Source organism: Sebastes umbrosus, chromosome 9 (genome assembly GCF_015220745.1).
Source record: "Sebastes umbrosus isolate fSebUmb1 chromosome 9, fSebUmb1.pri, whole genome shotgun sequence".
Taxonomy (NCBI): Eukaryota; Metazoa; Chordata; class Actinopteri; order Perciformes; family Sebastidae; genus Sebastes; species Sebastes umbrosus.
The window spans coordinates 30,263,270-30,277,023 of record NC_051277.1 but is presented as its reverse complement, the minus strand read 5'-3'; the positions used below and the strand labels follow the sequence as shown (position 1 = coordinate 30,277,023).

The 13,754-nt window shown below is 40.4% G+C and overlaps 3 non-coding genes across 3 annotated transcripts; all 3 read right to left on the bottom strand.

Moving 5' to 3' along the window:
• Positions 1–587: 587 nt before the first annotated feature.
• On the bottom strand, positions 588–669 carry trnal-uag. Its single transcript has one exon. It is a non-coding gene; the product is annotated as a tRNA-Leu (tRNA).
• Positions 670–1,079: 410 nt separating this feature from the next.
• trnal-aag lies at positions 1,080–1,161 on the bottom strand. Its single transcript has one exon. It is a non-coding gene; the product is annotated as a tRNA-Leu (tRNA).
• Positions 1,162–2,056: 895 nt separating this feature from the next.
• On the bottom strand, positions 2,057–2,138 carry trnal-uag. The gene has a single exon. It is a non-coding gene; the product is annotated as a tRNA-Leu (tRNA).
• Between the last annotated feature and the right edge of the window lie 11,616 nt (positions 2,139–13,754).

Sequence of the window (13,754 nt, the reverse complement as noted above, 5' to 3'; positions counted from 1 at the left end):
CAGCACACTTCCGCTGCGCCACTCTGCTCGCCTTTCCACCACTTGGGACTTCCAAATCTGTGCTTTACTAATCATGGGCATCTTTGGGAACCTGTGGGAACCAATGTTTCAGTAGCTTACAGGTTTCAAAGTTAAGTTAGCTTCTTTCTAGTGATTTCCAAAATTTCCTCCAGGACTCTTGAAGGTAAGTCCAAGAGGATGGACTCATCCTCCCGATCTAAAGCCTTTACAACTAGCAGAGGATGGTTTCGATCCATCGACCTCTGGGTTATGGGCCCAGCACGCTTCCGCTGCGCCACTCTGCTCGTTCAACAAGTCCTGGGGCTTTAACATCTGTCTTTCACTAATTGTGGGAATCTTTGGGAACCCGTGGGAACCAAAAGTTCAGCAGCTTAAAGGGTGCAAATTTATGCATTTGGGGGACCGTGCAGTTCTTTCTAGTGATTTTCGCAATTCCCTCCAAGAATCCTTAAGGTTCCACTTTTTTGGGGGCACCCACACTTCTAACTTACCTGGAGTTGCCCAAAGGAGAACTGCCTATGTGAACACATTTCTTCCAGCAATCTTAAAGGCAAGTCCAGAAAGGATGGCAGTGGTGGGATTTGAACCCACGCCTCCATAGAGACTGGAGCCTAAATCCAGCACCTTCGACCACTCGGCCACGCTACCTCATCTTTAAACTCTGCTCCTACTCTGCTCCTACTCTGCTCAGTGGTTGTAAACAAGTTCCCATTTAAGTAGTCAACTGGCAATGTTCATTGTACATTCAACAGCAACCAGAGCTTCAATGGAAATACCTTCAACCAATCAGTCAAAAGAGCAATATTTAACAGTTGACTTTGCTTGGGTTGGAAATGTTTGCAAACTGAGATTCTTGATTGAGACTGCTTGGTTCATATTTCACATTAATCATCGAAAAACATGGCTATGTGAGTCAGCATGGAGCAAGCCAAGTGGCCACTGACCCTTTTGGTAATATTGGTTACCTCACACAAGTTCACCAAGGTTAATACACTTAACTATGTTAACAGGAGGCGCATGCAAATTACTGTCTTTACCAGATACCTTACATTATCAAATGGCAGTGGTGGGATTTGAACCCACGCCTCCTGAGAGACTGGAGTCTTAATCCAGCGCCTTAGACCGCTCGGCCACACTACCTTAAAATGTGTCTTCATTGTTTCAGCAGTTGTTGAACAAGTGAAGAGCGCAAATATGCAGAATAAGTTGAGATGTTTCAATGAAAATAAGAGCCACTATTTGAAGGTATTAGTACATTTTCACCAATGCCTGGGCTGTGAGTGTTGTGAAAATAGTGATATTGTGTAACTTTACACTGGGAACCAAGTGAAAACATGGCAATGTGATTATGAAAGGAAAGGATGAAGACAGCATGGAGCCTTGCAGGCCCAAAGTATTTACACTTAGCAGAGGATGGTTTCGATCCATCGACCTCTGGGTTATGGGCCCAGCATGCTTCCGCTGCACCACTCTGCTCGCCTTTCCAAGACTTGGGACTTCCAAATCTGTGCTTTACTAATCATGGGCATCTTTGGGAACCTGTGGGAACCAATGTTTCAGTAGCTTACAGGTTTCAAAGTTAAGTTAGCTTCTTTCTAGTGATTTCCAAAATTTCCTCCAGGACTCTTGAAGGTAAGTCCAAGAGGATGGACTCATCCTCCCGATCTAAAGCCTTTACAACTAGCAGAGGATGGTTTCCATCCATCGACCTCTGGGTCATGGGCCCAGCACGCTCCCGCTGCGCCACTCTGCTCGCTCAACAAGTCCTGGGGCTTTAACATCTGTCTTTCACTAATTGTGAGAATCTTTGGGAACCCGTGGGAACCAAAAGTTCAGCAGCTTAAAGGGTGCAAATGTATGCATTTGGGGGACCGTGCACTTCTTTCTAGTGATTTTCGCAATTCCCTCCAAGAATCCTTAAGGTTCCACTTTTTTGGGGGCACCCACACTTCTAACTTACCTGGAGTTGCCCAAAGGAGAACTGCCTATGTGAACACATTTCTTCCAGCAATCTTAAAGGCAAGTCCAGAAAGGATGGCAGTGGTGGGATTTGAACCCACGCCTCCATAGAGACTGGAGCCTAAATCCAGCGCCTTCAACCACTCGGCCACACTACCTCATCTTTAAACTCTGCTCCTACTCTGCTCCTACTCTGCTCAGTGGTTGTAAACAAGTTCCCAAGTTAGCTTACAGGTTTCAAAGTTAAGTTAGCTTCTTTCTAGTGATTTCCAAAATTTCCTCCAGGACTCTTGAAGGTAAGTCCAGAAAACGGTCCCGATATCCAGAGAGTTTTCACAGGTTGGTACAGCAACATTATTTCTAGGATGTTCTATATGCTCTATATGGAATATATGGTGTCCACTGTAGCATTAAGAAGTGAAGACATTTCACTTTAGACATGCTTAGTCATCGTCACTGTTTTACCGAAGCAAGTCAGTTAGCCGACGAAAACATATAAAAGACACATTGAAGATTTTGACACGATCATTAAACCTGATTAAATCACAAACCCAAAATGAGAGTCACTGCTTTGTGGGGTTAAATAGATCTACATATCGTTTTCCAATCACTGTGATATATTGTTCTCTCTGTTGCTCATAATGGCTGCAGGGAATACCTGGGGGGACTCTCCCTAGCTCTCTTTCTTGCTCACACACAAAGAGAAACATATATATATATATGCATACACACCAATCCACACACATATAGAACATACAAGCATACATACACAAATATGGAAACAAATTGGCACACACGCACACTTCCAATAAAGCAGAAAAATTAGGTAAACACATACATCCTGTCTGCACATATAACCAAGGTTTAATACTCAGCTCACACACATACATAAACATGAATACACACAAAACTAGAAACACAAAACTTCTGCAAATTTACACACACATACATACACATGGGCAGAAAAAATAAACATTCATAAATGAATGCATAGTCACAACGTTAGAAATGGACAAAAACGTGATTAACTCATATATGCTCAATGACCTCACGCGCTCTCCCTTGCTCACTCGCACACACGGCAGGCACACAACACGTTGATTGACCTGGCCTTTGTTAATGTCACATCTGCCCTCTCCCAAGTCCTCCTGGGCTGACTGGCTAATATGGCCATTACGCTCCAATAGGTTGAGATGTTAAAGATAACCTGCCTGTTTCTGGAGACAAGGAGAGAGATGGAGGTGGAGGACAGGAGAAAGATGAGGCGGCCGATTGATATATGGATGGTTCGAAGAAAAGAAGGTGAAAAACACACACACACACACACAAAAGCGCTCACATTCACCCTCAAGGTGTTTGTGGACATTATGCAGAAAATAAAAGCTCCTTGCATGCCAGAGTGATTGGTGTGTGTATGTGTCTGTGTGTGTGAGTGCAACAACCACAGCAAATTGCCAACAGTCAAAATGAAAAATGTGCACATGTATGAGTGGGAGCACTTGTTCAGTGGAGAGATGAGAACCAGATTAAATTTGAAACATTAGTAGAGCTCTCACACTTTTTTCCCAGTGGAACATTTCAGAGCTCTTTAGAATGAAATCAGTTTGGTAAATTGATTTCAAATTTGAACAACACTACATTTATTTGAAAAACATAATGAATAACAAGATTTTTAGGCAGAGCCATGATCATGAAAACAAAATATGGGACCCTCATTTTAACATCACCATATTACTATTATGTTATATGTTATATTATGCTAAATGTTACCTGGATATATTTCTATAAACTATTTTACCACTGTTGGTTAGGTATAATTTGCCATTTTCCTTTACTTGCCGTCAGGTTATCAACTGTTCCTTTACTGGGCAGTGGTATTTTGAGATCCAAACAAAATGCCATACTAATATTTGACTGTTAACATTAGTGTTGTGTAGAGCAGTGGTTCTCAACCCAGATCATTTCTGGGGGTTGGCAGATGGTCGTGGAGAAAAAAATAAAATAACATATTAAAAATAAAATAACATTAATATTTCTTTACATCGCCTGTACCTGCCTGTGATATAATTTGGCATAGATTTTATTGAGTGTGTTTGTGAGAGTCAAAGTGTGTGTGCACATGATTTCCTGACTTGATTTTTCAACGGGTCAGGAGAGAGAAAAAAGTAATCAAGCTCGTCAAAAAATCCACAAGGCCTGGAGCAAATTGGACAATGCAGAGGTGCTAGCTGTTAAAACTAAACAAAACTATCATCACAAACAAAGCATTATTTATTTGGACTACATTTATTTATCAGAACATTCACAATAATCACTCAAAATCAGCAGGAGGAGGCGCGTAAAAAAAACAGCAGTTTACACCGAACACAAACATTATTATTTTGGAAAAGGTTGAGAACCACTGGTGTAGAGCACTATGCCTGAGCAATGTGTACATACTGTTTAAATGCACAATAGCTGAGTAATGGCAAAGGTTTTGTGTCACATACAGTTTAATTTAGTTTATTACTTTATTTGACAGAGACAGTGCATATGAATAAAATTTCTCAAAATAATCATAACTACAGGTCCCTGGTTAGAAGAACCATACTGCATATGTTCTGCTAATTCGCTACCATCAACAGCAAGGCTATCATTATGCCAGAAAAGATTAGCCGCCATATAAGGATAGAAAATGACAATCACGTATTATATCATATGGCTATACACAAAACATGTTAGGTTACTTTAGCAGTTACTCAGTGGTCAACTCTTTTGTTTCTGGTGTAATTAGATTTTTTTTTTTCAATTTACCTTCGAACTACTGCAGTGCCCGTTCAAAGCGTGCCTGTTCGGAACGGGCTGATTGCTTGGCCTCCGGTATTGCTGCTTGCAGCTTTTTCAAGAAGTGCTCATCCAAACAACTTAACACTCGACACTGCGCTTCATTGGGTCCTGTGCAATACACCCCGCTGAGTGTGAAGTCGAACTGTTGTCGAGAAAATGACTAATAAATATGTCACGTAGATCTTTCTCCAATCTCTCTTTTTTTACCTGTTCTTTGAATGTACCGTAGTAAGCAACGGAGAGCGAGCTTTACCCGGCATGATGCTCGGCAGTGTAACGGTTAATATTGTAGAGAGTGACAGAGAGCGAGCTGTACCCAGCATTCCGTTCGGCGGTGTAACAGTTAACAGGGGTCCCTGCTCAATGCACTACACAGTGTGCGCACTAACGCACTACTAATAAAAATGTCCTGTAGATTTCAAGAGCTCACACTCAACAAGCAAGCTTCTTTGGGTCATCAGCAATACAGCCTCCAAGTGTGAAGTCGATCAGATGAACGGTTGTCGAACGGTTTCATGTTTGCTTGGTTGTGGTTCCAAGTGGTGGAAATCTGTCTGTACTTCTGCCTATGACAGAATCAGACACAATAAACTGCAAAGGGTAAAATTTGCTGTAGAAAAGTGCCTCAGTTCTGTTGGTTAGAGATGTTATATCCATTAAGCTAAGTCTTTACCCACTGCCTGTTCATTGCCATCCTTTGTTTTTGCTGCTGTATTGGAGTCTCTCTGGAGTTTCTCATTTTGGTCCATGCAACCACTTTTGTATGTCTGATTTAGCTAAAACAACACAAAGTGCACAGAGTGTATCTTCAGTTTGTTTCTTTTCTGTTGTGTTCCTCTGTTTGTTTTGTATTTAATTTTTCTAGCACTAATTTAAAAGAGACAAATACACTGTGTTTCCAAGGACTGCTTCACAATAAAAGCCACCCCAAGTTTTTCCTTAATCATCAAACCTTTTCTGGCTACACCTGCGGTATAACTATTTATGCCATGACCATGATAACGCATCGCATTGTACAGTGAAGGTTTACTCGAGTGGATGCGTTTCCTTGGAACAACAATGTCCCCTTTGGAACAATGTCAATGGAACAATGTTCTCCAATCCTTGTGGTGCTTTTATTTGTACAGGTTTTTACATCAATGCTGCAGAGGCAGTTCAGGAAGTTCCAAAGCGTTCCAAAGTCACCCACAATGCCACAATGCAGTCTCAGTTGGGAAATGCACGCACCTTTCAAAGCCTGCCAAAACACAAGCTGCACTTTGCTGCAAGCCCTTGGATGCGATCACAACTCAAAGTCAAAGCCAACATCGACCAAATACAACCATGCAGCACGTCTTTGCACATGAAAATGTAGCGGAGGATTTACTTCATTAAATCCTTGAAATGATTCATAGACTTTTGGAGAAGGCACAAAGCCCCTTTTCAAACTTTTCTATGTAAAGAAAACTGATTTCCTCCTGTTGTCAAAAAAAGCACCAGAGTTTTATCTCTTTGCTTCTATACTCTTATGCTACGTTGCTGTTACCTGCAATTGTTCTGTTCGTCTGATTATTCTCAAGTGTTGAAATATAACATTTTGTTTGTTGTTTTTGAAGTTTATAAGCCCGGAGTTTCAGAGCGTTCGAAACGTTGTCGTAATATTTCTGTTTGGTAAACGTGAATGACATATTTCCATCCTTACTGTAAGTAAATCATCTAGGGCCCTGCGTGTTTGTTTTAGTTTATTCAAAATAATTGAGTCCTTTGTTACTTTGTGTTCTCTTTCCATAGATTTCAATTTTGCACTCCAATTATAAAACTTCTTTCTCTTCTTCCATCTTTTTAAAGGAGGATTAAGACATAATCTTGCCGTTAATAACTGCTTTTGCCCCTTCCCAAAGGGTAATAGGATCAATGTTGTCCATGTTATTTATTTCTAGATAATCACAAGTGTGATATAGGAGCATGGTCAGATAATGTGGTGTGGTCACTTGTACAGCTTTTTACCTTGAACAGATCATTTTTAAACATTAAGAAGTAATCATGTCTAGAATAGCAGTCGTGGGGATTGGAATAAAATGTATAATCTCTCTCATCAGGGTGTAGTGCTCTCCAGATGTCTATTAAGCCTATTTCTGTTGAGTCTCTTTTCATGACTTTAGCTGCCTGGCTTGCACTGTGTTGTCTTTTGCTTTGTGTGTCCAACTTTGGCCGCCTAGTATTACCGTGTCTTTACTTCCCGACGCTATTAAAGGGACTGTTTGTAACTTCTTACACGTATAGATCATTGCGGGTCGGTGTCCCAGGCGCGCTCGCGTGTGGCTACGCTTATCCAACACAAACTACACGGAAGCACCAAAACCGCAAAGTTATATCTAGTGAAGCCCGTCTGTTAAACAGTGTTAACTCCTCCTGCTTCGGCCTCCCGACCGCGGTCCGAAGACACAGGGGAGACCATAGCTTTGGTCTACAGGGCCGGAGTCTCTGCTGTACTCTGCCCCTCTGCTCCTCTGCCTGCCTGCCTTCACTCACACACCGCACTAGCTCTCTCTCTCTCGCTCCACCTCTATCGTGCATGCGCGCACACTCCACACTGCAGAAGAGTTAGTTTAGCTCTGAGAATATAAAGTGAATGTACAGTGAAAGTTTGTGCAGAAATAAATGCTGCAGCTCCTCCAGACCAACAGAGGTTTCCCGTGTCGTTTCCTGCTGCTGAGTGAATAGACGGGGCTCTGGAGCGAGAAACGTTATCGTCTCCAACCGGGACTGCAGTGTCTCCACTGTTCCTTCTGACCGTGGTCGGGAGGCTGAAGCAGGAAAACACAGTATCAGCATCGATTCATGTAGAGACCTTCGTCTGGTCAGCTAACATTATTGCCAAGCAGCTGAAATATACAATGATATTGTGTTTTTAGTTGACATGTGTCGCCTCACTGTTTTGACCGATGCTCGTTCATGTCTATGTAGAGCGAGCACAAGTAGTAACCCCCCCCCCCCCCCAACCCCCTCTCACAAGTCCCACATTTGAAACAAAACCATTATTGGAAAGTAAGAAAAACCTCTTAAATATAAAGTGCTTTTATATTCTTTTATTTATTCATTCATTTATTTTTGTTATCATTTCATTGTGTCTCAGTTCTATTTAATTTTGATCTTACTCTATATAGGTGATACCATTAGATCATCTTCCCTTTTATGTTCGGTATTAGACACAGGTCTATGGCTACAAAATATAAACAATACCTAGTTGATTTTACGCTTATCAGCCTTGCCCGTCTGCAGGGCTGAAAACGTATTATCTTATTACGTGCCTTTAATCCCCAAAATGTTTGTCTATTTTTGATCAGGCAAAGTAAAGTAAATTCCACTCTGTGTTTCAGTCTCTTGTAAATAAAAGTTCTTCAAGTAGGCTGCTTATCCCTGCTTAACCCTCTGAGACGCGTGGGATTGTGGGTGATCCAGACCGACTTCACCGTCTTTCAGAGGCTGTAGCAGGTTTAGAGCTAGAGTGAAGTTACAGATATCATATGAAACTACAAAAAAACTTAAGGAATCCATTGGTACTGACCATGTCATACTAGCTTGTTGCGAAGGAGGGTAAATAACGCTCCAAATTTGGGCTACATTTCGGCAAGGAAAATCTGGCATGGCCATTTTCAAAGGGGTCCCTTGACCTCTGACCTCAAGATATGTGAATGAAAATGGGTTCTATGGGTACCCACGAGTCTCCCCTTCACAGGCATGCCCACTTTATGATAATCACATGCAGTTTGGGGCAAAAAACCATGTATTTTTTTTGCATGTAGTATAAATGTGTTATTTTTGATTATCTAAAATGATGTGTTTGAATATTTCTGCCTACTGGGGTCCCTAAACAGTCTTGGAATTACATAAATTGGGTATTACTGTCAAGACTCTTGAGTAATTACTCAAGAGACTCTTGTGGATCCAATGAGCCCAATTGTATTCATGTGCGATGATGTTAGTCCCCATAGTAACCATTTTATTGTATTGAGACCTTTTTATGAAACTTGACCTCACTGTATAAAATGACCTGTGGTGACCTTTAGGATAATCACAGCCTCATGAAACTTTACAGCCACAAACTAGAGACCTAGAGCATTCAGAGGATGGATGGATCAAACTAAAAAACCTAGAGCATTCAGAGGATGGATGGCTTTCTGAGGTAGATTGAAAATAAGGGGGTTTCTAAGCAGTTTCCAGAACAGAAGTGCTCGCCATCCAATCACCAAAAAAATGCAATTTTTACAAACATTTTTATAAATTCTCGAGTGGTAAAAAATTGTTGAATTTAGAACCAAATTTGTGTAACAAATTGTATCACCCCAAAAATTGCTGCAACAACTTATGAGACATAATAGAGCAGGGGAATGACCATCATATACTTCAATCATAATGTTCTAAGCCCTTTACAATGTATTTTAAATAATTCATTCATTCATGTTTATTTCTGATTTATGACTAGAACAACTAGACACACAGCGCTGAGCTGCATCTCAAATTAATCTTCACGTTCCCAGCTTTCAGATACAGGTACACCACTTCTATGTGACATCTACTGTTGACCTGCTATCTCCCCCTAAACACCCCCTGTACGCCCTAAAAAAAAAAAAAAACAGGTCTACTGTGGGTCTCAGAGGATTAAGGCCCATATTGTCATTTACTGTATATGTGGCAGTAAAGTAGAAAATGAGAGAACAAAACAAAACAAAAGCCATACTTCTTTCCAAACTTCTTTTTCCCTATTCTTCATCTCCTCCATCCTCGCTCAATGACTGGGCGTGTTTACAGTGGAATCTTGAAACGCCCTGTCAGGAACTCTGTCAGGGGACTCCTAGCAGCTGGAAGTTGGCTGGGAACTGGCTGGCAGCTGGAAGGCCTTTGGCTGGGAGGGGACTTTCTAGGTGGCTGCATCTGTACCTGTGTTCACTCCCAGCACTGTACACTGCATTTAAGTTAGAAAATCACTTGTGACTGTTAACATGGTAAAAGCTTGTCTTTAGTCCCAGAGATCTTTAGCAGCAGCACCAAGGCGTTAAATAGAGGAGTTCAGTAGCACCAAAAGCACTAATAGCCACGTCATTCTCTCTCCAAGTCCCCGCTGCAGTCTTTTTCATTCAGCTCCTCCAACACGTTCCTCCTGTCAAAAGTGGACTCATGCCTCTTTTACTTGGTTATTGGAGAAGGTCCAATGCCCTCCTCAAAGATTTCACATTTCTCTTTCCTTCTACATTTTCACCTATTGGATGACATCCAATGAACTCCGTACTGATCTCGCTCACTCTTTCTTTCTCCCCCCTCGCCTTCTCTCTCTCTCTCCCTCTCTCTGTCTGTCTTTGCCCGGCGCACCTCAGGTTTTTAAGATCTCGGGACTCAGAGGGTGATTTCATCCTTCACTGGGCCATGAAAGCACTTTATAAGTACATCGCCACCGCCAGCGCATTAATCGCCTCGGCCATATTGATTTGGCTGTTCTGTTGTGCAAGCCAGCATATGGAAGAGAGAGGGAGGGGCGGGGGAGAAAGGGAGAATAAGAGGAGGGTGTACAGGAGTGCTGGAGAGGAAGAAAGATTGGGGAAGGAAATAGAGAGAGCATTAGGGTCTGGTAATTAGAGTTACATAATGAGGTGGTTTGAAACTCAGGGTTAGAGGAATTAATATATGCATGTGACTTTGCTCTCGTTGAAGTGTTGAATAAACGGGTCTTGTACGGCAGAAATGCATTTAGTATATTGTGCTGCAGCAAGGGATGTAGTGCAGAAAGTTAAATGCCATACGGAGTTGTGTTGTAATGATAACATTTTATCAATGTCAGAAATCAGCAGATGCAAAGATAGGTACCAAATGATTAAGATGTGTTCAAAGAGAATGCTAAGCAGGTTTTAGCAGCTGTGTGATTCCAAGTCCATAGAAATAATTTGCTCTAGCCAGTGCAAACTGGTGAAGTATGGAAGACTAAATAAAACAGACCAATGAATGAATAAAATAAAAAATTACTATGAATTAATAATAAATTTAAAACAAACATAAATCTGCCCAAACTAAATTAGTAATTCAACAATGACATAAATAAATAAATAAATACATTTAACAGTAAAGTTGTAGCCGGACAGCTAAACAATGAGGAAGCATAATCATTAGGGGTGAAAAAAACAAAACACAACGTTTTTTTTTAACGATTTTGAAATACATTTTTTAATGCCAGAATCGATATATTTGCTTCACTTGCGTCTAAGCAGAGGTAGAAGGAAGTCACTGCTTTTATTGTTGTAGTCAGAGCAACGTGACGTCATATCCGTTCCGTATTAGTCAACCAAAACAAGCTGATGATAGAGCTATAGACGACCTTGTAGAGGTTAGCTGAAGTATACACGCGTGACTACATCCGGTTTTCAAAATAAGGTGTTAACAAAGGGAACTGTATATTCAAAATACATATATAGAAATAAGATTGATTGGATTATATTAACCAGAAGTATAAACCATTACATGTCCCTTATAAATTAAAAAGAAAATATCACTAATTTGTGGGGAAAATGTCTTCATTTTGTGATTTTGGGGTTTCTGGAAAAAAAAAAATGATAAATAATGCCTGACAATGACTGATATATTTGACTTCAGGACATCTACATACATGCTGAAAATCAAACATTTTTACTTTTTCCCATGGTCTAGTGTTAAAAAGTTAACAAAAATCACAATAAATCGCAATATCGAGTCGCAATACTTAAAAATCACAATACATAACAAATCGGCACCCGAGTATTGTGATAGTATCAAATCAGGAGATAGGTGAATCATCCCAGCCATAATAATCATAACACACTGAATCTCCGATTGAACTGTCTGCAATGTTGCAATGTGAGTAATGTACACGGCAGGTGAAAAATAAGAAGGACGCGTGGAATAAAAAAGACAATATATCTAGTTCAGCTGCATCATGTTAGGAGTGAAAGCTTAATGAGCGTTCTGTTAACCACCATACACTATATAATTTTATCTCCCAACTGTCATCACCAACTGGTCCAGACTGGCCTGGAATGGATTCATTCACTCTCAATCACTCTAGCTGCCTAAATCATTTTTTAAATTTGGCACAACAATTGTAAAAGCATGAAATATTATTGAGGTTTGATGGAGGGGTTTAGTCTTTGATAGAGAGGGTAATGGAGCAGCAAAACTGTTGGTATTAACTTCCTCTGCTCTGCTGGAAATAAGGCTGTGCAGGTGTATTTGTCTTGTAGCTGGTCAATGTTCAGGAGCAGCTGTTATTGCAGAGATGACCCTTGTGGTTACTCCTCTCTCCTTTTATTTGAGGAAGAAAGAAGATGTTTTTTCTTCAACTGACACACAAAATGGGAATGTTCCAAAGTGTGGGTTATTGCTGATGGGAAAGGGATTATGGTGAAGATGTAACTTCGTTACTGTGCTTGAGGAAAAAAAGAGGAAACATTGGTTTCTAAGGGAGGCATAATCTTGGGATTCACCTTATTATTTAGCTTTACGCTTTGATCTAACCAAAATAAAAAAAGAGATTTTAAAGGGAAAGACAACATGATGAGGTAATCATGGCTGTAAGGAAGGAGCTGATCTAGCTTGAGATTTCTCATGTCTTTCTTTATGGAGTCCTTTTCACCCACTAACTTCCAAAGATGACATTTGTGGAGTTTTACTAGCTGCCAGCCAATGACCTCTTACACTGTGAAGGCTCTGTTAAATGCATGAGTCAGTAATGGAGTAATGAGGACAAAGCCTTTCCCCTGATATTTTAAGATATTTCAACAGGATCACAGTTCATATATTGATTTTGAGAAAGGAGGCTCCAACAACACTGGCTCACAATCTAAATGTCCTTTCCCTCTGGAACCTTTCATCACCTTTATCGTCCAGAATCTGATAATTGAATTGATTCTTTTTTTTCCAGTAATTCAAACATTTTGCGAGGACCATTTTCTGCCATCAGTTATGATAATTGGCCTTAAACAGCTTGCATGTATACATCACTCAATAGAAGGGCAAATAAGCAAACGATGGTCGATTCAAATGATGAAACCATTACAGCATGTGAGGGAGTTTCAGTGAAGAGGAAATAAGAGTTCACGGTGGATACTTGTTCACAAAGACCACAACTCTTCCTGTCAAACGTTCTCGGCTTTAAAATGCAATATTGTTAATCTGCCACATTGATTCAACAGCAGCTGTCTGAAAATCCATATTTCACAGAGCAGAAGGCTCGGAGAGCGGGAGTCAGAGATTTAGCTGTATTTTGCTGCGGTGGCATTAAAAAACTGCTGAACTGTTCACTTAAAAGGGAATGAAACCGAATGGAAGTTTTGAAATATGGTATTCCTTTACCCTTTATGTGGACATTACAGCTTAAATTACTCAACAGACTGTGTTTCCAGTAGCCAGAGGGAAGAGTTTGTGCCATCAACCTCCAATTGAGGAACAATGGAACTGGAGACGTAATCATGATTGGCTGTAAGCAGCACCAGCATACTAGACTATTCACTTAAATGCTTCATAAGCAAAAGTCAGTCTCGGTTTTGAATTTCACTCCCATGTACCACTGCAGCATTGTATTTCAGCGTATTTTAAAGTAAGCACGTCCCCTTCAGTTATTATTTCTCAAATTACAAGTTCATTCTACATCAGTTAAAGTCGTAAAATGTAGTAGTTATATTTGTTAAAAAGTAACTACTAAGCAAACGTTTTGTAAAGTTGTAACGTTAACTTGAACAGTTGATAAAAAAAATGCTTAACTGAAAATGTGATGTGACAGTACTAGTTTTTTTTTGTATGTGTTTATGGGCCAGTCTTGCCCGGTCCAATATGGCGCCCATGTTGACGTACGATCATAGAGTCAATGCAGCGTCTATGTAGATTATATATGTCTATACACATCTGCCAGAATATCAACTTCTATCAGTGACAAAGTTTGATTGTAT